Source organism: Bradysia coprophila, unplaced genomic scaffold, assembly GCF_014529535.1.
Source record: "Bradysia coprophila strain Holo2 unplaced genomic scaffold, BU_Bcop_v1 contig_232, whole genome shotgun sequence".
NCBI classification, from domain to species: Eukaryota; Metazoa; Arthropoda; class Insecta; order Diptera; family Sciaridae; genus Bradysia; species Bradysia coprophila.
In genome coordinates, this window is record NW_023503493.1 from 15,386,313 (window position 1) to 15,410,830 (window position 24,518).

A 24,518-nucleotide genomic window follows, 5' to 3' on the forward strand; every position below is an offset into this window, starting at 1 on the left:
TTATAAAAATATAAATACACTTGGTCGAGTTGAGCACTTGGTTCAGTGTGGAGAATTATTTTCAATATCAAAAAACGGTTCGTTCTTGTCTAGAAATGCTCCACATTTTCTCGTATTTAAATGTGTATTCTGAATATTTTGCTAATATTAATATTTCATGTGAATAAAATATGATCATTTCTGGTGATAGCACTTTAAATTTTCAGACAATGATAACGTCGCGGATAATTATATCTGCGTTGCGTTGAAAAAGCATTGAATGACTTCCGTTCAGTTTTAATGCTGAGTTAAAGAATCATTCTCAATAAATAAATGCAGACTTTAAAGTTGGAAGTATTTGGTCGGTGCTGGATATTTTGTTTTGAAAGAAGCAACATCATCAAATATTAGGAATATGTGCATACCAATTCCAAGGACGAATTGTTGTTGCACTATTAATAGATACATACATACGATTGTAGTTTAACAGAACTGCGTAGGTAGTTAGATTATTATCCATTTGTTCGTTGAGAGTTTAAGAGTCATATCGCCAAGACTTCAGGCGATTGGGGAACAAGCGGTCTCCGATTTTAATGAGTGATAGCTCGTTGGTTTCGTCTTTCAATTCTAGGAAACACGTACCGTTCACTTTTTCTAAAAAAAATTGTTTTCTGTGAAAAGAGCTCAAAAGTAAAGACATGTCAGAGGGTACCGAAAACAGTTTTTCGGCAATAACTCAAGAAAAAAATATTTTGAATTGTTGTAATGTTGTACGAATGTCGGCCTTGGAAAGACCTACAGGTAGAGTATACGCACTGCTTGGTGCGAGTACATCCACGAGAGTTATGAGTCATAACTTATGACTATAAATATTGTGAATGTTCGGAGAGTCCGGATTCTCTGCAGCTTTGTTGTTCCACGGAACTGAGTATGGGGTGTTGTAGCTGGCCTCACCCACTATCGTTGCACATATAAATGAACCCATTACTTTTGTGCTGCAAGCCCATAGATGTCTTGGAAAAAAAGTTGGTGCCAAAATGCAGATTTTTTCCTTCTTTCTGAGGGATCTACAGCTGGATCAGCATCTGGAACGGAACTACGGCAGTCATTTTTTATCATCTACTATTCTTTTACCTTACCAATAGAAAAACGCTTCGATATGTCGCCGTTTGCTCCCACTTTTTTTTTATTAAAAATAGCTCTCCTAGTAGGACATGCACGGAGGCCACCATTTTGCTCCCACCTGATCATATCGTTTTTCCAAACTCCTGTCGCGTAGCAAATATTGGTCCGATTGAAATAGTACATTTCGTACCTAGGACTAAAAGACTTTTTTAGCGTGTGAGAAGTTTCTAGACAGAGCCGAAGGCGAGGTCTGGATTCCAATACGCTAAAAAAGACTTTTAGTCCATGGTACGAATAGTATTTTTCATATTGGACGGAGAAAAAGTGCGACGAAGTTAAAAAAAAAATCGCCTGAAGATTTGGCGATATGACTCTTAAGGAAGTGGGTTGTGATTTAAGATTTCTTTTTTTGCAACAGCACCATTTGAATTGAATAAATGATTAAGTCATAAGACCACTATGCCGTTATAAAAATTAAAGATTTTCCAGTTTTATAGAACACATTTACTTCATTTGTTTTAACAAACACTTTACAATATTTTTCATCACCCTAAAAAGCTACAGTTGTATTCAGTCAACATTCTCACACTTAAGAAAAACGGATTATTAACTCATCTCATTCTTTTTTAATATTGATGAGAAACCTTGATAAAAATTAATAATTCTTGTCGCAACTGATGCATTGACTTCAACACGAAAACTGAGAATTCTTTCATTGGCCGAAAATCCACTTTTAATGTAACCAAAATTAATCACATTTTGTGCTGACATAACGTTGGCAATATTTTTTAATTTATAAATCTCCTGAGACACAACCTACCGTCATTAATTTATATAACAATGTGTCACGTATGAAGCACAATCGCTTACATATTCTGGTTGTTTTCGCTTTATCTTATTCCACATTTAACATTGACCTTGATAGAGTATAGGTATTATTTTATGTGATTGTAATTGTTAAGTTATTAAACGAACTGAAACCAACTACTGCATCGCCTCGCCACTTGTAATACCTGTATCATTCAACGGACCGAACGAATAGATTTTGTTGTGTTACTACGAAAAGTTATATTTAATTAAAAAATTAATGCACAACAAGGGCCGGGCTGGAATGCAATTTAGTTGAGAGTTTTTCCATTGGATTGTGCTTACGTAACATTCTTCTTTTTTTTGCTAATTCGCATACCCGAAAAAATTTTCTGATAAAAAAACAGTTCACGCAGCACAAATAAATCAGCAAATGAACATGAAAGAAATGTTAAAACAGAAAAAATAATTAAAATAAATGACTACAAATTAGCTTTTATCAGTCAAACTCTTCATTTTTTATATGGGAAAAGAGTAATAATGTAACGAGCGCGCAGAGCAGCGTAGTTTCGTAGTGATTTACCATGCATTAAATGAATTCGGAGAATGAATTAAATTTGCATACAAACGATATTATTTTCATGTATGCTTCAACAGTATATTTCGGAATATAATATGGGTATAATACATTCGTGTTTTGTTGGTAACCAAATATGTGATGTACATAAATGAAACAGCGTACACAAAGGTACATATATGTACGCATTCGTTAGGTGCAAATTATATTTTATTATAATAATGCTACTCGACTTATATGCATACTTATATGTTGTTGGATAGATATTGATAAGCGTATAGATGCTCCTTTATTGTGGTTTGAATTATTGAGAATGAAATTTCGCTGGAAATATTACACACAAAGTGTAACATATGAAACCCGATTACGGAGAACATAAATGAATAATAAAATATTAAAACGAGTTTAAATGACTGGTGTTATACTATATGGTGTGTATATTGTAAGGGAAAAAAGTACTGAGACTTTTTATAGGTACCTCTACGATTGTCTTCCAATCGGGCATGGAAACACCACGCAGTCTCAGAAGCAAAACACACAAAAAAAAACAGAAAGAATTTTTTTTCTCATATCTCAATTATATACTGATAAAAACAAATAAATTGTTTATTCAGCCATTATTTATTTGCACTTTGAAAACCTTGAAACATGTAACAGCATTATTTGCGGTTCAGTGGTTCAATGTCATATCATTTATACGCATTTGGTTTGGAAATTTAGTGACATATCTTCTGTACGAATCAAAGAAGAGAAAAAAGGAAAATAAATGTGACCCGAGTTTAATGTCCGAGGATTCATTCTCAACATTTTTTGATTGATGCACCTGTTAAGATTTTATCGACAGAAAAACATTGTTCGGAGCGGTCATTTCAATTTTCAATAGCGTTTTCAGTAGGAAAGTGTTTGTTAAGTTATCACGAACGGTCATCGCTTACACTGGTAATAAATTTAGATTGGAATTTTTATATCTGTCATACAATTCATGTAATACTTCGTTGACTGTAACACACATCAACGAATGGAAATTTAATTATCATCGAATTATACTATCAATAATAGCAGATTAGGCAGGTTACATTGGTCGTCAATCATTCGCCCACAAAGGAAATGATACGGTCATTCGGCTAATCAATAGTTCGTCACCTGTGGTTCAACGTTCAACTGTGTAAAAGTTAGTGGAACGGTAGAATAAGTTAAAATTATATGCACCTGTGTCCAAATGTTTATTTTGACGAGTTGGTGATTGTGATCCTAAGCCGAAGGCGCGGATCATAATCCAACTCATGAAAATAAACATTTGGACACAGGTGCATATCATTTTTTGATGCAAAGATAAATCCAGACTACCTCTCCAAGCTATGCAGCAGCTTACCACACAGAGACATATAAAATCTATTACTTCATTCATTTGACACAAACTATACAAAATCTTCTACTTCGATAGTTTTAACCCTTTGTCAATAATATGAGACAACCAACCGGCAGAGCTTATCGGTTTATTATTATCGTAGGTGTCGATCACCGATGAATAGCCGGGGATATAATTCGTTGTTTGATTTTCTTCGGTAACTAATCTTATTCAAATCTTCTCTGACCGAGAAAACCAAAAGGTCATTTGAAAGTCATGGTCAATTTATTCAATTTATTTACTAAATTTGATATACTACAATCGACCCGCTACCAATAGGCGACGCTCATTTTTATGCGAATCACTAAATCACTTAAAATGTCGTCTTTGTTCTGACTCAGCCTCTGGTCACGTTATTAATGTCATTTGATATGGAAACAATTTCCAATTTTATTGAAGAAGAGGAAAGACAATTTGACGAACGAAGCAGAAGAGTGAAACAAATATAAAATGAAATACATTGCATTCAATATTAATGCTTCAGCCTTTGCTCCGGCTATATTCGCATTGAATACAAAACAAAAGCCGATTCTGACATAAAACAGAAAATGTGAGAAAGACATAAACACAACAATGAACAAACCAAACAATACTCCAAACATTAATCTATTTAAGTACCGAAATTTCAATTCTGTTCACTGTTCGGCACACAAAATTTTCCAGCACTGTCATATCCATATACTATACACCGAAAAAAAGAGCAAACCAAAGTGGTAGTATGGTTTTGTATAAATACATGATTCTTTTTTCTAAAACATTGTTTCAACATGTCTTATTTTGAATTTAAAGCAAAAAAAAAATAATTGAAACGAATGAAAAAAAAAACTCAATGTGATTTATAGTTGCGTTCACCTCGTTCTGGAAAACAAGATGTGTTCGAAGTGATTAAGTTTTTTTTTGCATGAGTATATAATGTAGCTATGCTATAATACAGTTTTACCTCTCTTGGTTTACCTATAAAATGATCGTGAATCGGACAACCAGCCATATAGACCTAAAGGCATATGAACTACATTCACGACGAGAAGAGATCAAACATACACCAATATTAGTTCTGCATAATAAGCAAAAACTGCACAACACGCCACAGATATAATAGTTTTCTATTACTAGTTTTATGAAAGAAATATATGAAAAAAAAACTTCTTCGGTTGGTTGTGGTGTGTTTGGCTGTGACTCGGAGTATTATATATCCACAATCGCATAGCAAAGGCAAACGCTTTAACAACAAAAAAAAACCGATACAGTAAATGGAGAACCGGTTTTTTAACATATTTTTTTTTATTGCTTTGTTTTGTTCAACTTCTTGGGATCATCTTTGGGTTGAATTTTAAATTAATCTTTTGATCTGTTTCAAATTTATTTTTTGTTTGACTTTTTTTTACGTCCAAATATGGACGTTGAGTTAAGTTTATTTTGGTGTTCCATTGAATTTTTGCTTTTTTGTTTGATTTATTTTCATGGAATGACGGAAAAAAAATACACTAAATATGCATGACACATATATATCTATCTTGTTTTCTTTGATGAGTAATTCTTTACCAATTTTTTTTTGTTCTGTCGAAAAATAAGATTCTCAGATTAAATCGGATACGTGTACGTACATGTATGTCCATTGAATTTACATAATTATTTTTATCTCGTTTATATTTAACTTAATAATGTGCTGATTCGAAAATTAGTTCTGTAAATTAGCATGTCAGGATATTTTTTAACCGATTAGCAACAAATAATAGCGGCACAGTCGGACTTTGTTATTTTGTCTGATTAGATAGTCACTATATAGTCTATGATTCTTGAATGTTGCTAGTTCAATCGAAAAAAAAACTACTTCCACTCATCTCGTTGCCTATTGTCGGTTGTTTTCAAATTTGTTTGCATGACTAATGTAGATAATTTGAATATTTAACATACCTCAAATTTTCAACTAAATGACAACGAATAGTTGCGAATATGTACTACACGGCTTACACGGCTATGTTTAGTTCAATTTTTTTTTTTGTTTATTACGCTAAGTGCTATAAACGTGTCGATGTCGTTTGGCGGATGACTCATAATTTTAACGTTAATGTAGAGACCGACCACTTTATTTTGTATAAAAGAATTAAAAATAATTTTTCAAACAAAATATCTTGTCGCCCATAATATAAAGAAATTTGTTTGTTAAAATGTGGTAATGACTCGACACAGTTACACATTTACTCAGGACGGTGTGATCCTGATGCCACAGGTGCCTTATTATGTTTACAATCTTATCACGTATTCCTCAAAACGTGTATGAGTTCGATTGGGCCAGACATCGTTTTGTCGTTTTGTTTGTCGCTTTTCATGTGAGTCAATCATTTTCTTCACAAAAACCTCTCAGACAACGAGACTGGAAAAAACATTGTGAATGTCTACGAAATTCTGATATCTTATGATTAATTGTAATCCTTATATACATTACAAATTATCTTGAATAAAATTCTATTTAGTTAAGTGGGTGGCACATACTGGCCGATTTGTAGTCTCATTAGAAACATCTTAGATACGTATTGTTGTTGTGTTGATAAATTTATTGCTCAATTATCAATATAAAATCTTGTACTTCATTCCTTTTAACATTAACATTTAACATTTAGATACACATGTCCACACTAAGGAGAGGTCACAAGGTTAGTCTGAACAAATCGGTTCCATTTTACAATTTACTTATTTAAACTGAATCAAAATATAGACAAGTTATAACACGAAACGTAACAAGTCCAATTTCACAATTGATTTCACGAGTCACTTCGTATGGGTCTGGATTTTCTCATAACAATTTTATTTATAAAAAAAACATGAATGAATTAACCTTGAACTGAACAAATATTTTGATAAAAATTTGACAAATAAATTTTTGTTAACTTTTGGCTTTACAAAGAAAAAGTTAACAAGAATGTGTCTAACTGTGCTTCAAAATTTCTGAACGATGTCCATGTTAGATGTATATGTAAAGTGCTTACAATTCACGAAACAAGTCACACAAAAAAAAACTTCCATAATATAAAACAAGTTGTTAAAAAGAAAATTGGTGCTCTATGTACGTTGTACACACAGCCTACAATCATTTTCTATATCAATTTTATAGTACCTATTACGTGTATATATGACTATGTGCACATGGTAATAAAAGCAAATATATATAACACAAAAACGACTCTCAGACACAAAATTGAAGAAAGTTTCTTTTTTTTTGTATATATGTACGTATGGTACATGTGAGCGAGTATATTGCAATGATTAATGACCACATAATATGACATTGAGTCTATGCCAACAAACTTTAACAATTCAAAGAATTTATTTTATTTTATGCGATCGTGATCAGTTTGAATTTAATATTATTTGGAAGAGTTTCAAAACAACAAATTTTAATTCAATTGGAGCACATTTTTTTTTGCAGAGGTTTAGGATCTCGTCTTTGTTGCTGTTTTTTTTTGTTTTGTTTATCAATCCATGATTTTTTAAAGTTAAGTGTGTGTTGTTTAATGGATACATGTTCTTCTTATTTATTATCTTGTACTAGTACGTACTAGTATGGTTTTAGAGCATTTGTATCCGTCTTCAGTTTATAATAATAATAAGGAGTACCGTGATTTGTTCGATGTTCCACTAGTGGCAGATTACTGCAAAACTTATCAGTAGATTAGATTAAGTGGGTGGAATTTATATTCATAGACTCCTGCACCTAGGCCGCCAATGGGTCTGTTGTGCGTCAACTTGTATCGGTAAAATAATAGTGGTTTGACGATAATTATAGCAAAAAGAATTTCATGTTAGGGAACACAATGACACATGGTAATTAGATTGACCTTCTTCGAGATAATCATGAAAATAAACACAATCGTTTTAAGGTCTAATTAGAAATCTAGTTTTTCGATAAGTGATTTAGCTTCTTAAATCAATGAAAATATATTCTTTGTGAAATCACAGAATTCTAGTTGCGGTTCTAGACTTCTCTCTCAAGAAGAATTAGAACTTTAATATAATTTTCAAATCTCCAGGTATATTATCCCGTTCACTAACCATTTATTGTCGAAATACTAAAACCAGAAGTTCCAACGATAAAAACGAATCAAAATGAAGTAAGAGAAGAATTTTTAAAGTTCTGTTTATGATAGAAGCACGTGGTTCTGTGGTACGTTTACCTTTCACTGTTTTGTTAGCCGTTTGTTTCTTTTTAAGTATGTGTTTCTTAAGAACTGTGTTTCCCTTGCAAGAATGAATAACCGTTGTGGAAAATGAGGATGAATTATAGAAAATTTACAAAAGGATAGACTCTTTGATGGTAAACCTACTGAGTATTTATGGAAGTAAAACGGAGGAGGACAGCTTTGTCCATATTGATAACAATCCTGACTATATAATAGGCAAAACGGAGGAGGCAAGCTTACCATGCTTATAACGAATGAGACAGAGGAGAGAGGACAGTAGAATACAAATTCCCATTAGTAGGTTACCATGTATGACTGAACACTATATTCACTTTTTTTTTCCATCAACTATAGACATTTTATAATTACGAAATGTATTGATCGACTATAACTACCACACCATCAATTCAACAACGATTGTATGAATCATTAATTTAATAATAATCATCAAATAAAATGCAAACGAATGAATATATTAACTACTTTTTAATGTTTATTTGAAACAATAATAACAATAACATTTAACGTGCAATGTTAAATATTTTCTTGAAATACCGAATGCAGGACAGGCACAGGCTTATGTATATATACAGACATTTCGGTTTATTCTTAATAAATGCCGCATACTAAACGTATTGGCCGCAAGCTACCGAAACCAGTTTCTCAACAATATTTATTTTTGAAATTCAACTTACGTTATATTGTACAAACTGTATCGGATCTTTCAGTCTTTTTTTTACATAAATTTCAAATTATTTATTAATTTCGTTTTTTTTTTTGTGTAGTTTTATTGTTTGCGTTTATGCATTTATTGTTATTTTTTGTAATTTATTTTAAAATGTACGAGGTTTTATGGTTGTTATTGAGTCATTAACGAATGCTTGTTTTATAATAATAATAAAAAAAATCACAACGAGTTTATTGTACCTACAGTCTTTTTTATACAGTATGATTGTGTCGATACACCGTCAAAAGACTATAGTGAAAGGTAATATACCACCGTGCAAAAGGATTGGTTTTCTGCTGATGTTTTGTAATTTTATTTTCTATTATTAAATTTTATTGTGAGTGCCTGTGTATTTATCGTTACTGCATTCGAACGACCCGTAACAATATAATATTGAAATTAGTTTTGGATATAAGATACCGTTCATCTTATCAGAAAAAAGACGATATGCTTACGAAGCACCTAAATATACAATGCAATAAAATGTGTCATTTTCTGGACCTATGTTAGACGGTACGGTTTCAACTATGTGTTTGTTTTAGAAGCAATAAAACCCACATGTATTGTTCGTTGGCCAGAGAGTTAAAGGTGCCGAATTATATAACCATAGAAGCATTTTGTTGATCATTAACTGTAAAGGAGGTACAGTGACGCATTACAACCTCTTACCGGAGTCTTTTATTACCTGATACACCTATTGTATTACTTTATGACATTCCAACCTATAAAACGCTAATTCAACAGAAGATTTTCATAAGTAATGTTCACGATTGTGCAATTATTCTAAAATTTTATATCTTCAAGATATAGTACCATCTACCGGTTGTAAATCAAAGAATACTGGTGGAGCATTTCGTAGCTAGCTAGAATTAAACAGAATAATTCTCAAAGAATGAGTGTGCAGAAGCAGATAGAGATGGCTCATAATAGTCTATAAATCGATTTCTCCCCAGTCGCAATGTGATAAATTATATAGTCACGAGGTGGAGGTTCCTCTTTTTTTATTAATGTAATCGAATTGATGCTGTCTCAGGCATATAAATAAAAAAAAGTCTCTAAGACGTGTCGGTTTGATGTATATATTTGAATTGAATTACCAGTTGTCGTGACCAGTTGCGATGTGACACATTTATTTTGTATGTATATGTTGCGGTCAATACACTAGAATTATACGCCTTCATAACAACACCGTTCATATCGTGAAAACATTCTAGCTTTTCCCCGCAAACACGCAACCAAATTCGCTATGCATTGCTTTCAATTTCGCTGTGAAAAATTACTAAATTAGACCATTTCGAATGGTAACATTTAAGTGTGTATTCCACTACTCGAGTATATCGCATAGTCATAGAATGAAATTAATATTATTCACAGCACTTTAATTAATTCCAAATTAATAAAGTTGTTTTTCCTTTTTTTTACAGGTAAGTCCAGTTAATAATTTATTCAACTTTCATCTATAAATTTAAACATGAAACATATCTCCGTTCGCAACTACATAAACTTGGACATAAAGGTAGCTAAATTATGTTGTATACCTATTTTGTTTATAGTCTTCATCGTTTTTGTACACTTCATTATACACATCGAACGATGAACATTTTATTAACATTATACTGATGACATTGATTAAGCGATGCTGGCCAGCAATAAATATAAACATTGTGACGATGATGATGATGTCCGATTATATTAAATAATATTCAGTCGTCTGTCGGTTATATATTGATTGTATGTTACGCTTTCACTTTTGATGATGATCTAAAAGAACGTGTTCCACGCGATAATTTGATTGCAAAAGGTTATCTTTGGGATTACGCATAGGTGAGAAGAAGAAAGAGAGAAGACCGAACCCATTTTATTGTCAGCAACTCGTTTTAAACGATTTATGCATGGACTAGATTAAAGCGCATTGGAGACACACGAGAAATTTTGCGATGATGAGATCGACAATTATCCATAGTTTAGCCAGTGGTGAATATCTGATTATAATGGAAAACGCAACATAATTTTCGATCCTATCAACGCAAAAATGCTCGCGTGTTTTCGGCCTTAGGGACATCCTTTCAAAGTCGATTGCGAATTTTTTTTATTGGTTTCTACATCTTCCTTATCAGTTTCTTAAAAAATATGTTTTCCGTATATTTGGGTCGTTAAAAATAAGCGTAAGTCCTAATTCCAGAATAATTCGGTTTTAACCTTCATTTGATACACGTAACAAAATCATTGTTGTCCCATTAATGCCAAAGAAAAATCTACTTCCGTCTTCCGCGTTGTCTACAACCGTTAAAAAAATTCAACATTCCATTCCGTAAAATTAAATTAAGCACAAAACATTTAGAACTGAAACCTGTCTTCATAAACCAAAAATAATATTCCCCGAAAAATTCCATTTTCCACGAGAGTGACACATGTTCTTTACGCCTCTTTATAAAATTTCTCATTACAACATTGTATACAAAACACACTCCGGTTTAAAAATGATATCCATTGCAATACACACATCATATATATATATATAAAAACCCGTGAATAACATAGCTACGAGATGATGCCAACACAAACCGTAAGTGGTGCATATTTTGTGTTGAGTGTAACGATGAGTGGAATCGGAGGATTGGGCGCAACACAATCTCTTCTATCACATACTCGCACATCATCAGCACAATAAATATAATACGAGCAGAAAAATAAACAACAAAAACAAACCAAAATAACAAATCCAAAACACCCATTTCTACAACTAAATGGTGGAAAAAGAAGAAAACGAAAAAGAAAAGTCAGAAAAGTGTATTTTTATCCGATACTGTTAAACGGCTGGCTTTCGGCCAAACACTATCTAAATATAGAAATAGGCACAAGTGTGTTGAATTCTATTAACTTTGCGCTAAAATCGTATAACGTTTTCAGGCATTTGTTTTACTTGGCCATTTTACTGGTAGCTTGTAACGAAATTCGCTTTCGAACACACACAATTTTTTTTTTTTTTTAACGATTCTACGAAAATCCCCATTAAACGATTATTTATACCCAATAGATGCAGTAAGTCGCTGTGTTATTTATGCAGAGATAGTCGAACACGCGTTTCTAACTATTTCATTTACGTGAAAACGAGGGAGTAAAGTGCAGCCAGATCATAAATTCTAGAATAAAAATATAATCGTTGAACGTCTATACACAACTTCATCCGATTCCAAGGCCATTTTATTGGGTACCTATCTGTGTGTGTTCGTAGTTTTATATTTCACTATCAATTAAACTTATTTCCATAATGAATGCACGCGAATTACTGTGAGAAAAAACAGTTCTAATTTAACATTAAAAATGCGAACGGAATTAATTCATCTGCCATCGTCTGATACATCTCTTTGTCATTCGCCAGTAAAGCCCTTTCTTCTCGCCCCCGAAAACAAATATGCATACGAACTTTAGTCCGTTGAATGAATTATCACTGAAAGTTCAACAAAGCTCCCCAGCCCAACATCTTGACTTACACAGCTCCATTCTTTATAAATTAAGTGAAAGCAAAAAAAATAAACAGTCATCCAGATTTAAAAACCTTAAAACATATTTCAAAGTGACAACTTCACATTGCTGCTGTATACACATAAAATAAAAACCAATTTCAAAAGACGACGATAGCAAAATACATAAAAAGCACCACCACCCCCCGAAAAAAATATGAGTTAAAAGAAACATACTACACATAAAATTCGTACAAAGAAAGTGGAAACTTTTGTTTGCACTTTGATAAATGGATGTATGAAATCAACAAATGCCATCATAACAACTTAAATACCACCGTTGCACAAACAAAGCACGTTTTTGTACTATATATCAGATATATTCTGATACCCATAACCCATCTATATACAGATTCACGTCTATCACACACACAAATATATAATGCTCAACTTGAATGATCGACCAACACATCCACAACTGTGGAAATAGGGTGAAATGCGATGGATACATAACAAAATACTTACCTAGAGTAATGTCACCCTTCCTACATTTCAATAATAAAAATGAGAGAAAATGTGGGTGATGAAGGTCTCTTCCGCACACATGTCACGGCATTATACTGATATGCGCTTGCCGTTGTATTAGTGCATACCTTGACTTTGTGTTAGTAATACCATGAGAAATTGTGGGTGATATTCTTCGGAGCGGGCAGAATACTATTTGCACAAGTAAAATAGCTTTGGAAAAGCTGTCTGTGGACGTGGTGGATACCCCCATGGATTTTCTTCTACGTCGTAACAGTCGGCAGTTATACATAATTGATGGCTGTATGTGGTATGGTATGATAGAAGTTTTCCTTTATTTTCTCTTTCATATATACGTATACACATCCTACACGATATATAGACACAAAGAAAATGTTAGACCGATTAGACAATTTTAAATGTAAAATATGTCCTTTTCCAACTATATATATATGCTTAGATACGTCCGCATGTAGCACACAGCGCGTACGATGGGTATGTTTATTTTACGTGTTTTGTGTGTGTGTGCAGCAGTATACCTTTCTATGAAAGAGGAATGTGTAGTATATTTGTGTAGTATGTATCCTCATCGTATGTAATGTTTCTGGGGGGGTTGTTTTTATTATTTTATTTTGCAAAGTTGTGTAGTTTTCTTTATTGAGGGTGAATATCATGTCTAGGAATTACGATTTATTTGAATTTGAATGAGGTATATATTTGGGGATTGTAGCGAATGTTATGTACAGATGAGAAAAGGGTTTTTTTTTGTTAGTGAAGGTTACGAGTTTAAGTAACTTTTGTAGAAACGTAATACAACATAATACAATATGATCTAAGTTTTTATCGTTCGTTTGTGTATGTTCGGATCAGTATAAATTGAGGTAATGTTCAATCGTTTTGTATACTGGACGGACACTTTCCTTTTTGTTGAAAGGGCAATTTATTTGGGAACGAGGGTAACATTTTATTGATGAATGTCGTTGAATGTGATTTATCAAATGAAGGAATCAGCGATCAATTGCTTCCCTATACAGTTTGGTATACATAGCGGAGTCTCGATGTAGATTTATAAAGTTAATTGTATATGCATTCACCTTGATAGATTTAACTGTCCGAAATTTATCTTAAATCCGTAATTGACCTAATCTGATCAATTGCTACAAAGCAGCTCTCACCTGCTATCAATATTACAGGATTCAAAAAGCAGATTAAATTTATTTACCAACGTGAGGTGACATTGAATCTCTATTCAGGACAACAAAACTTTACCTCCTCGTTTTTTATTAAAATATCTCGCAAATCAATGGAAACCCAAATGATGTATACGTCTTATTTCACTCAATACTATTTGCAACATTTGTCCCATTGATATGTAATGTTCTGTAACGACAATGAATTCCGACCGATAAATTATGTTAAAGCCAATACGATTTATTTTTGGGCTTTCATCTTAAACCCATGCTTTTCTATTAAAAGCAAGCTTTTCACTTTCAGAGAGATTGTAAACGGGTTGTGCAGAATCTAATGTATTTGGCACACATTATTTACTATCTCGCAGTTCTGGTAATTCTTTCTTCTGTTGGTGGTTCGCTAAACGAAAAAGTTCTATCGGTTGTTCGTGAGTTCGTGATTGCAATTATGAAAGTGAAAACGAAAAATTTATCCGTCGTTTGCCTCGGATCGATTCGATATCAATAATCATATCGTCGGCAACATAACTAAAGGGCGTATCTCCGATATCTCAGAAACTACTGAACCGATTTTGATAAACTTTTTTTTTTCTTTGAAAGGCAGTGAGAAGTTATGAATTTTGAGCTCGGCATGAAGTCAATCGGTCATACGGCTCAGAAGTTATTGTGGAAAAACTGAAAAGCCTCTATAGAATACGACGAAAAGTGCTGATTTCACTGAATTTTTTTTATGCTCAAAATTCATAGCTTGGTACTACGGAAAAAAAAGTTTTTCAAAATCAGTTAAGTAGTTCCTGAGATATCGGAGATACGCCCTTTAGTTGCCGACGATATATGATTAAAGGTTCAGCCGTCTGTCTCCTCCAATCAAGTTTCCTCCGACCAATAGAAATTGTCTCAACTCTCTGTGATAAAAAGAATCATCATCATAAAAACTTGTTTACTTGCACACTTGTTTACCAACAATTTAAAAGGCTCCCGTCAAAAAATAAACTCAATTTAATGTTCCAAACAAACTAATTGGAAATTGCTCAAAACAATTCACATTTTATACCTAACGAACATATTTGACTTTGATGTTCATTTTGAAGGTCATACAAAATACCCAAAAACTTTAACCTCATTGGAATAACGCAATGTCTAAATCAAGCTGGCATTACGAATGTCGTTTTAAAATTCTAAAACTCACGCGTTGAAAATGTGTACGGCTGTGTATAGGAGAAAATAAAGGTTATCAATCAAAATTAACAGAATCGTCACTGTTGTCCACACACAACGCATAAAAATGGTCAAGCAAAAACGTTTAACATTTCATCGCATTATATACGATGGAAAATGTTTCTACGTTTGTGTTTAATGCATTTATCAGACAATGACTTAATCATGTGAAAATTCAAATATTTTCAATTTAGCTTATAAAATACAAAGTGTGTGGTGGATATTTTTATTATCTCTTTTTATTATGCTGTTTTTAATCTTTACGCCATTTCTTATTATTATTATTATTTGTGTTATAACGTTCCCATATTCATTTTATACGTCATATTAAAATGCCATACGAACATACACATAATATAAGTCATGTTTATGACTATGGAACATTAAAAGCAAGTTTTGTTTTGTTACACACTCGCTTTGATTTGAATTTTCCATACATGGCAGAACAAGTTATTGCCCCGGTTTTTTATTTGTTTTTTATTATAATCAGCGCATTTAGCATTTTTCGTGTTGCTAACTTGTCGGTCAGCGATTAAGTTATATATTTAGTATGAATTTTTTTGTGAATTCTTTTCTTTCCTTTTTTTATTGGTAATTCAAAAGCGACTTTATTTTTTCAATTAATTACTCACCATTGACCATTGTGGCTCAGATTTCTTTTCAATTTTTTTGTTAAACTGTGAAATCAGTTATAAGTTATAGTGTGACACAGTTAATAGTGTATTGAATGGTGTATTGCGTCACCTGAAGCGCGTTTTATTGATTGTACAGTTCTTGGGTCAATTTTAATTAAACAATTCTGCCGTGGGTCTCATTAGATGTATAAACTTTCTGACCACCGTTGAGTATTCTACTTCAAATAGTTTCAGAACCATCTACCTACACAATCAACTCGCTCGAAAGCACAACTATACTTCAAAACTGACTTTCATAATTCGTTCATTTATTAGCGAACAAACACATCTTTGTTTTTATGCAATAAATTAAATAAATTAGCGCTTATCGTTAGCGGTGCCATCTCTAAATTTAAAACAGAGTATCGGTCGTTATTTCAAGTTCAGTAAAATTAACCTCGACCCGCTGAATTTAACCTTCAAATAAACAGAGTCGTTCCAATCAATGTAAAAGTGTGTGCTTTGTTATCAATGTAGGTGCGTGAGGTTTTTCTATGTTTTTGATAGCACTGTATGTGAGTTTTTGAACCTATTCTTGAATTATAAATCGTTTCACCAAGACGAGACGGATGAGGTTAGGTCCTTCGTTTTAGCTTTTTATCAATGATACGTAGATTGAATCTTTTACTTCATTTGGTTTAACATAAATATGCACATCATGCAAAGGAGCGCTTACTCGAAATCATTGCTTTGGTCGTTGTTGACATAACATATGACCTATATCGTTTCTAAAATGTAGACGTTATTCCGCTACCAACTCTCTTCTCAGTGAAACTATTTAGATTGATTGTCTATTGTCCATTTCAATTTGATCAACAAAACAATCAGTCTAATAGCACCTCCTCTGTTAGAACGTATTTATTTGTACTTTGTACCGTTTCTACTCTTTTTATTACACCCAACAGTTGCTAGAGCTACAGAGAAGGAAAAAGAGAGAGAGAGAGAGACCAAATATAATTCCCTTCTTGCGCGTAATTCTGAGTCTAATTTGCTAATCCTCTTATCTATTAATTTATATTTTGAACATCGTAGAATTAAAAAAAAGTCTTTTGACTTCAATGAAACTTATACCAAACCACTCCGAAAACAAAACTCACCTCGTACTCCCGTATTTTCGTTCCTTTAACGTTATTTACGTATACTCTTTGACATCGTTAGGCATGAAAGCATATAATAAATGTACTCATACCGAAACAGCACAAAAGTCCGCACGATGACGTGGTGTGGTAGAAAGAGGCGCTTTGAAAACATAAATTTCGAGACAGATGTTATCATCGAACCATCAAGTTTTTGTTTCGTTTGCCCGCGTTCGTAACGTTGAAAAAAAGGATGAACAGCAAGTAGAGTTGGTGGAATCGTTTAATGTTAAACTAAGTGTTGTATAGTTCTTTTCCTGTTGGTATGTACGTGCAATGATATTTATGTATTCATGTTAAGCTTGTTATTTAAAGGACTGTGGAATGGTGTACGCTGTTAAGTTCGTTTGTATATCATATCAACGTAAATTGAATTGAAAAGGGTTGAATACTTCGTTTGCCTTTTAATAGGATTATAATTTATGCATGTGAAGGTTAACTATGCCACTTATTTTAGAAGAAAAAAACGGAATAAAAAACGAATTTTGTATTTGAGTAAGTGGAAAAATTGTCTTCAGTCCATTTTGTTCAATTCGGTACAAATACCGAGTATAAATAATGAGTCAATGTACTCTTCCTGTTCCGTTTCTTTCTCAGAATCTGCTTCACCAAACTTCTGAAATGTGAACCAAATTCGTATGTCAATTCAAGTGTCCATGAAACGCGCCAGAAAATAGTTAGGACGATATAATATGCAATCGCATACGGCCAGACTACACAGACTTCAGAAACCTGCAAAGAGTCTATCTGGATTCGGTGTTCAAGCCGAAGCTTGAGTATCTGGACTTTTTGCAAGATGGTTGGCGTTTGGAGCACAAAGATCTGAAAGACCAGGGCGCCGGATTCGTGATCAGAGGCATAGTGTACAACGAAATGAAATTAGCCTTCTCGGGAACGACCAAATTATTCTCCAGTAAATTCTTGAATGCCGGATACCATACATACGTGTCCATGAGGAAACGTGCCAGAAAATAGTTAGGACGATATAATATGCAATCAGTCATATCACATGTTACATGTACGACATTTTAGATAGTCAGACTATCAGACTCCGACAGGAGGTGTACAATTCACCCGAGCATATAACAGCAACGCCTAATCATGTTTAGTAAAATAATCACTACAGTGATATATACGATTACTCGTATACAATTACGCGGAATTCGTACAATCAAAATGTGTCATCACAACGATATTTGATATTGATTTGGCGAATGTATATGGTAAAATTCTGATGACTATATGAATTCAAACACTTTGCGACATTGCCATGCTATATTGCATTATCATTTATATTCGTTGAATCCGAAAAAAAAAATAATTCCATTTCGTAATGGATACACTTACATATTAACTAAAATCGTCTGTTCTTTAAAAAGGCACACAGATAAAAACAATAAATTCACAATGGCGATAAATATATGGGCGATAAGATTAGAAATTTGCAATTGAAATGAGACGACCTAATAGCTGAAACAAAAATGTGTTATGTATACATATTTTTACATTTTTGTTTTCTATCAGACTTCTTAAATATTTGCGAGTGTAATATATACGGTTTTAATATTAAAATCGGTTGTTTACGTTAACATTTTTGTTTGTTTAAAATGTTAGTATAATTACTGAGAAATGGGAACAATAACATATTATCTTACATATCAAAGCGTGATATATACTATTAGTAGCCATTTTTTCTTCTTCTACTTCTCTAGATAGCTGGTGAATGGTTTTCGGTTTATAAATTTAGGAAATTACTTCGAAGAATTTTAATTTTCTTGTACAATACCGTTTAACGATATTTACATTCAATCAAAAAGTGCTAATGTCCATATGGCTGTTCTTCGACGAAATATTGTCGGAGAACATAATTATTTATACACGTTCTTCTGGTCTCACGGTGGGGCTGAACGAACTTTAAATAAAAGGGTAAGGTAACATCCCGGGTTTTTCATAAGTAGTTGGGGGAGGGAAGTGCTATTCAAGTAAACAAGTTTTAGCAAAATCCCCTGAGCTGTTTCTGAGAACCAGCATCAGCGCCAGCCAGTGCTTGTGAAACACTGAGGACTTAAGACTGACTTGGAATTGATAGAGGGACAAATTCTAAGACCTCGATGCAAAACTCTTTCATCAATATTTCTTGTACAGAATCAAGCATGCCATATTTGGTAACGTTGTAATGCTGAGACCCCAGGCTATCACATTAACAACACATTGATATGAAATAATCCTACCAGAAAGGAATAGAAGCGGCCTACGTTTGCCGAGGGTAGCCTAGAAGTACAATTTCTGAAAATGTAAAAGAGAAATTCGATTCAATAGTATTTTACATGACTAGGGATAAAAAGATGAAAAGTAGGGTTTCGTGTGAATTTTGTTGATCCGAGGCGAAGCCGAGGTTAATAAACACACGAAAACGAGACTTTTCATTTTTATCCCGAGTTATGTAATGGATTATGCTGAGGGCGTCGAAAGAAGTGCTTAAAACATGAAAAGTACGGTTTTCGACGCATGTAGCATGTAAAAATATTTGTTTTGCTATTCGAAAATGTTTGCAAAACTAGTCTGGGATTACCACTTAGAGGCTTCCTCAGTTGCTTCGTAAGGGAGATATCAGTCTTTCAATATGGTGAAATTTCGACTTTCAGCTGCTATTGCGCTATGAAGAAAATATCGAGAGCAACAATTTTTACGCTGTAAGTCTTAGAATTTGTCCCTCTATGAATTTTAATGTCAGTCTTAAGTCCTCAGTGTTTCACAAGCCCTGGCAGGCGCTGATGTTGGTTCTCAGAAACAGCTCACGGGATTTTGCTAAAACTTGTTTACTTGAATAGCACTTCCCTCCCCCAACTCGCTTATGAAAAAACACGAGATGTTAACTTACACTTTTATTTAAAGTTCGTTCAGCCCCACCGTTGTCTAGGAAAACAGACAGCAATGGAAAAATATAAAGCATACCATCATTGAAGGAGTGTGTTTTCCCATTCTTTTTTTTTTTTTTGATTTCGTGTGCTGGAATATGGTATGCACAAAAATTGTTACAAACCTATTAGAAATACTTTTTAAATGATTAGACTAAAAATCTGGTAAAACACTGTAAGTCATCTCACTGTCTCAATGCTCATGCATTTGTTATTCTCAGTAAGACTATTGAAGCCTACTCTTCAACTCAAGGGATAACGCACCTCTCAATTTCTTACATTTAGTCCAAGAAATCTCGGGTAAAATGTAAAGTATATACCACACCACGTAATCACATAAATTCTACTACGCATTCCGACGTGATTTATGGAAACTGTCTTAATTTACCGACTTGATTTCGATGGGAAAAGACTTGGATTATGTGGAATTTCATGTTCAAGATTTTAACGATATTAAGATGCTCTAAATGTAAGCTCATAATAAAACCAGCATTCCACAATAGTGCATCGTAATAGCCGCTATTTTCCGTTGATTAAAAATTTAACGATGGAAGCGATATAAGATGAACGCAAAGCGCATTTTCTATTTATTTATTAAAAGAAATTTACCACAATAAGCTCCCTTTGGCATAAAAACCCTTTGAAAAAATTTGTACCACAAAGTTGTTACAATTTATCTACTTTGTTCCTCGAACCTCTCAGGCACGAAAAAAAAACTATGTTTCCAGTTCATAAAACATAAACAATTTGATGTAAAAACAAGAAGTCTGAATTTGTATAATGTATAGCTTTTGACTTTATGACGTTCCTTTTTAATGTACGTTGTTGCAAGGGAAATTATGTGCATGTTGTAAACATACTCAACAACAATGTAATAAAGTTGGTGTTTTTTGAACCGACATAATAGAACCTAAATTAAATCAACTGTCGGATTATAATTGTTCCAACTTTAACTTAATTTCGGAATTGAATTACATTTCTGTAGCAATTAATGTTAAAAGCATTTGTAGTATAATATTAGCTATAATGAATATGGCCTTGAGGAATCCATTTTGAGGGGCGTGGATAATTATGTATGTAAATTATTTGAAATTTAAATGTGAAAATGTATCAATACACGAGGATAAAGTTAGATATTACGTGTGAAAAACCAAAAAGACCTAGTAACAGACGATTCGAATACGAAAATTCACTTTATTTCTATGCGCCAATTAATAAGCACAAATTCGCTTAGTTAGACTGAAGTACAAGTAATCTTTAGAATTTTGTAATTGTCGATAAAAATAACATAAAAACAAAATTGAAGAACAACTGTGCTCGACCCATTATCTACAGTTTACTTTAAAATCAAAATTATTTACCGGAAAAGATTAGACTCGTTATCTTGTTTATATCAAATTGTTGCGTTATCTTAGATTATAAAAAAATATAATTTCTTCATTCGAGCTTTCATGCGATAAAACAAAAAAGCAGTAGATTTAACTTTATCGGTCTAGCGTGTGCATAGTACACATACCTGTTAACGTACCTACATTATAAACATGGATTTTGGATTATTTATCTCAACTCAAGTTACGTTGAACGCTCTGAGATGCGATAACGATTAACGATTAGAATGTAAAGAAAATATGTGAGTCATTGCCACGATTAAATAGCTCTGAATAAGAATAGTCAATTCTTTTTGAATCAGAAGTACGCCCACATCATGTCATGTAGCACACATCTGTGATTTGTGGATTGTGGTAAGTGAAACGACGACAATTTCTCGGACATCAAAGAAATGCAATGTGTTGTCTTTTACTTTATAGATAACTTCTATCCGTTGCCAATAGAGGCAATGGTTCATAAATTACTCTTGCCATGTAGGTCAAGAAAAGATTTAAAGCTTCGAGTTTCGGAGAGAAAGCCAAATTAATTGATAAGAAAACAATTTATGGAAGCGATTGGTGAATGAGATCTCAGTGATTGCCTGAAGAGCTCATTATTATTGGTAAAGTTGCAGAATTTTCTGTTACCTTGCCCACTCCCAGTTGTAGAAGAATGGCAAGACGTAAGAGCATAATGTCCTTGACCTTCAAAAAATATTTAAAAGTCGAAGAGCAGTAAAAGTAACAAAAATTCATTGGATTTTGGTTGATTGAATCATAATAATCTGAATCCTATTTTTGACCATCAAATCAATCAAATCTTGAAGACACATAAAATCTTATCGAATAAATAAATTTTCCCTAACATATGGATATAAGCATTTACCCGTCTCCAACATATTCTATTTTTCCCATTATTTTATTGTTTAAATGTAAGACTGACTTTCTAGAATTGATTGCTCGGGAATTATCCAATTTGAACAATAAGACGAGGGTGGTTCATTCTTCACTAATTCGACCGATTATATCGTAATACGCGTGTTCATCCATCGAACTAGTATACGAAAACAGTTCAACGGTAACAAGTTTTGGAACTAGGTGCCTATCTACCATAATGTATAACAAAAACGGTTCAAAGTGACAATGCATCAGCAATCAATTGTTCCGAATCCGATTCTGTATGAGAGGTGATAAATTTTTCAATTTAGCCAATCTGATAAGCTCTATTGTTTTCCAATTAGTTATTCTGCAAAAAACGTAATTTTAACAAAATGTTATCGACTGCATAACATAATAAACACATGGCGGCCATGTGAAAAAGATTAGCATGATTGTCCATTTATCCGGAATTAGCTTAAATATATTCAAATATAAAACTGCACTATTAACTTAAAATATTTTATCAACGAAAATCACACACGGAAATAGCTGCTATATTTGTAACAGAAGCAATTTATGCAAACAATAAAACTCAAAACTGTGCAATTACATTCCGTACAACTGGTATAGATGTACGCTAGGTATTTATATACTTACCATGAAAATAAAAAATCAATATCCAAAGCTATGCATTAAAGCTAAAAATAAAATATATTTTGCTATAGATAACATACCCGGAGTTCGTTGTTTGATATATATATTTTCGTGTATAATAATACATTGAATTTGAAATCGAAAACACCGTAGCGTTGTTGTGTGTATCTCTACATATATTTTCCTATTACTATTCGGCATTGTATGTAGTGGCTTTACTCGCCAAATAGAAGAAGTTTTTTTTATGGCATTTGAACTCATTGTTATTTGACCTTAACACTCACGCAATACACAAAATGGGATAGGTGATATAAGTTCCTTTTTTTATATTTCCGAAATAGCTTTCCTTTACGATTTGTAAGAGCTTTCGGGAAGGGTGGAAAATGGCTGTAATATTGTATGTTGTGTTGCGTTGAATATTTGATTAAATAAAGTCCATATAGAAAAACGATTTTGAAGGCATTAAATTATCAAGTAGGTGAATTTACATGGCTATGTTTTTGAATAATAAATGAATGAAATTGTTCGTCGAGTAATTTTTAGCTTCTACGGTAGTTTACGTATTATGGACGACGGATCGGCAATTTCTTTTTGATATAGGTCTGTTGCTATTGAGGTTTAATTCTGTTGTGATTATGTTGTTTCGTATCGTTTATTGGTATAGTAAAGTTGGGAGTTGGTGTAATCAATATCATATATTGAATTAAATTCTCATGGATATCTTTTGGATAATTTAGTTGCTATATTTTGAATGAATTTTTCATTAATTGGACCTGGTAGTTCATAGACTTGATAGACTTAAGTTTGAAATTTCAGTGAACTTCTTCAGTCAATCGAATTAACCGAGTATGAATGAGTTCAGCTATAAATATTGGTGCACTTCTACTTACAACGATTTTATCTCCATCTCTCTATCATCTGAAAATTGCAATGAGGGATTCTTTTGAAAATCCACCTATCAAAATCTGACTCATTTCGTCTGGGATGGATATATACATGGTTTGAAAGGTCTTTGCCAGTAGACCTCAAAATAGGCCTCGAACAGTCTCGAGCCACACCTGGTTGCTGGTGGAAGATCTCCGAAGTTGGAAAAATATTGTTTTTTATCCGAAATTTTAGGCCGTTATAAATGATCGTTCCGGGTGAGAGTGGGCTCGTTGGAAAGCTGAGCTCAAGTACTTTCGGGTCATGCCTAGTTTGATTAGATTCATATGTTTGCAAAAAATGCAAGAATTTTATTTCAAAATCTGTGTGAACTTTAGACAGGTCTGGGCTGGTACTCATGACGCTCAATGTGAACCTAAGGTGCTAGTCGTAACATACATTGTCTAAGCTTTTCATTGATACCTCATTTGCAGTGCTAGTGATTGCTGGCGAGTTTTACGAGTAGCGGTTGTACTAACATAAAGTTCTGTTATGTCTGCAATCACCAGCACTACAAATGAGGTATCAACGGAAAGCTTAGACAATGTATGTTACAACTAGCATGTTAGGTTCACATTAAGCGTCATCAGTACCAGCCCAGACCTGTCTAAAGTTCACACAGATTTTGAAAACCAGGTGTGGCTCGAGACTGTGTGAGGCCTGTTTTAAGGTCTACTGGCAAAGACCTTTCAAACCATGTATATATCAATCCCAGACGAAATGGGTCCGATTTTGATAGGTGGATTTTCAAAAGAATCCCTCAATATA

General features: G+C 33.2%; 1 protein-coding gene across 2 annotated transcripts in view; it reads left to right on the top strand.

Moving 5' to 3' along the window:
- Positions 1-24,518, top strand: part of LOC119076947 (lysine-specific demethylase 3A-like) — a 61,766-nt gene that overhangs the window by 12,356 nt on the left and 24,892 nt on the right. The window lies entirely within an intron of this gene.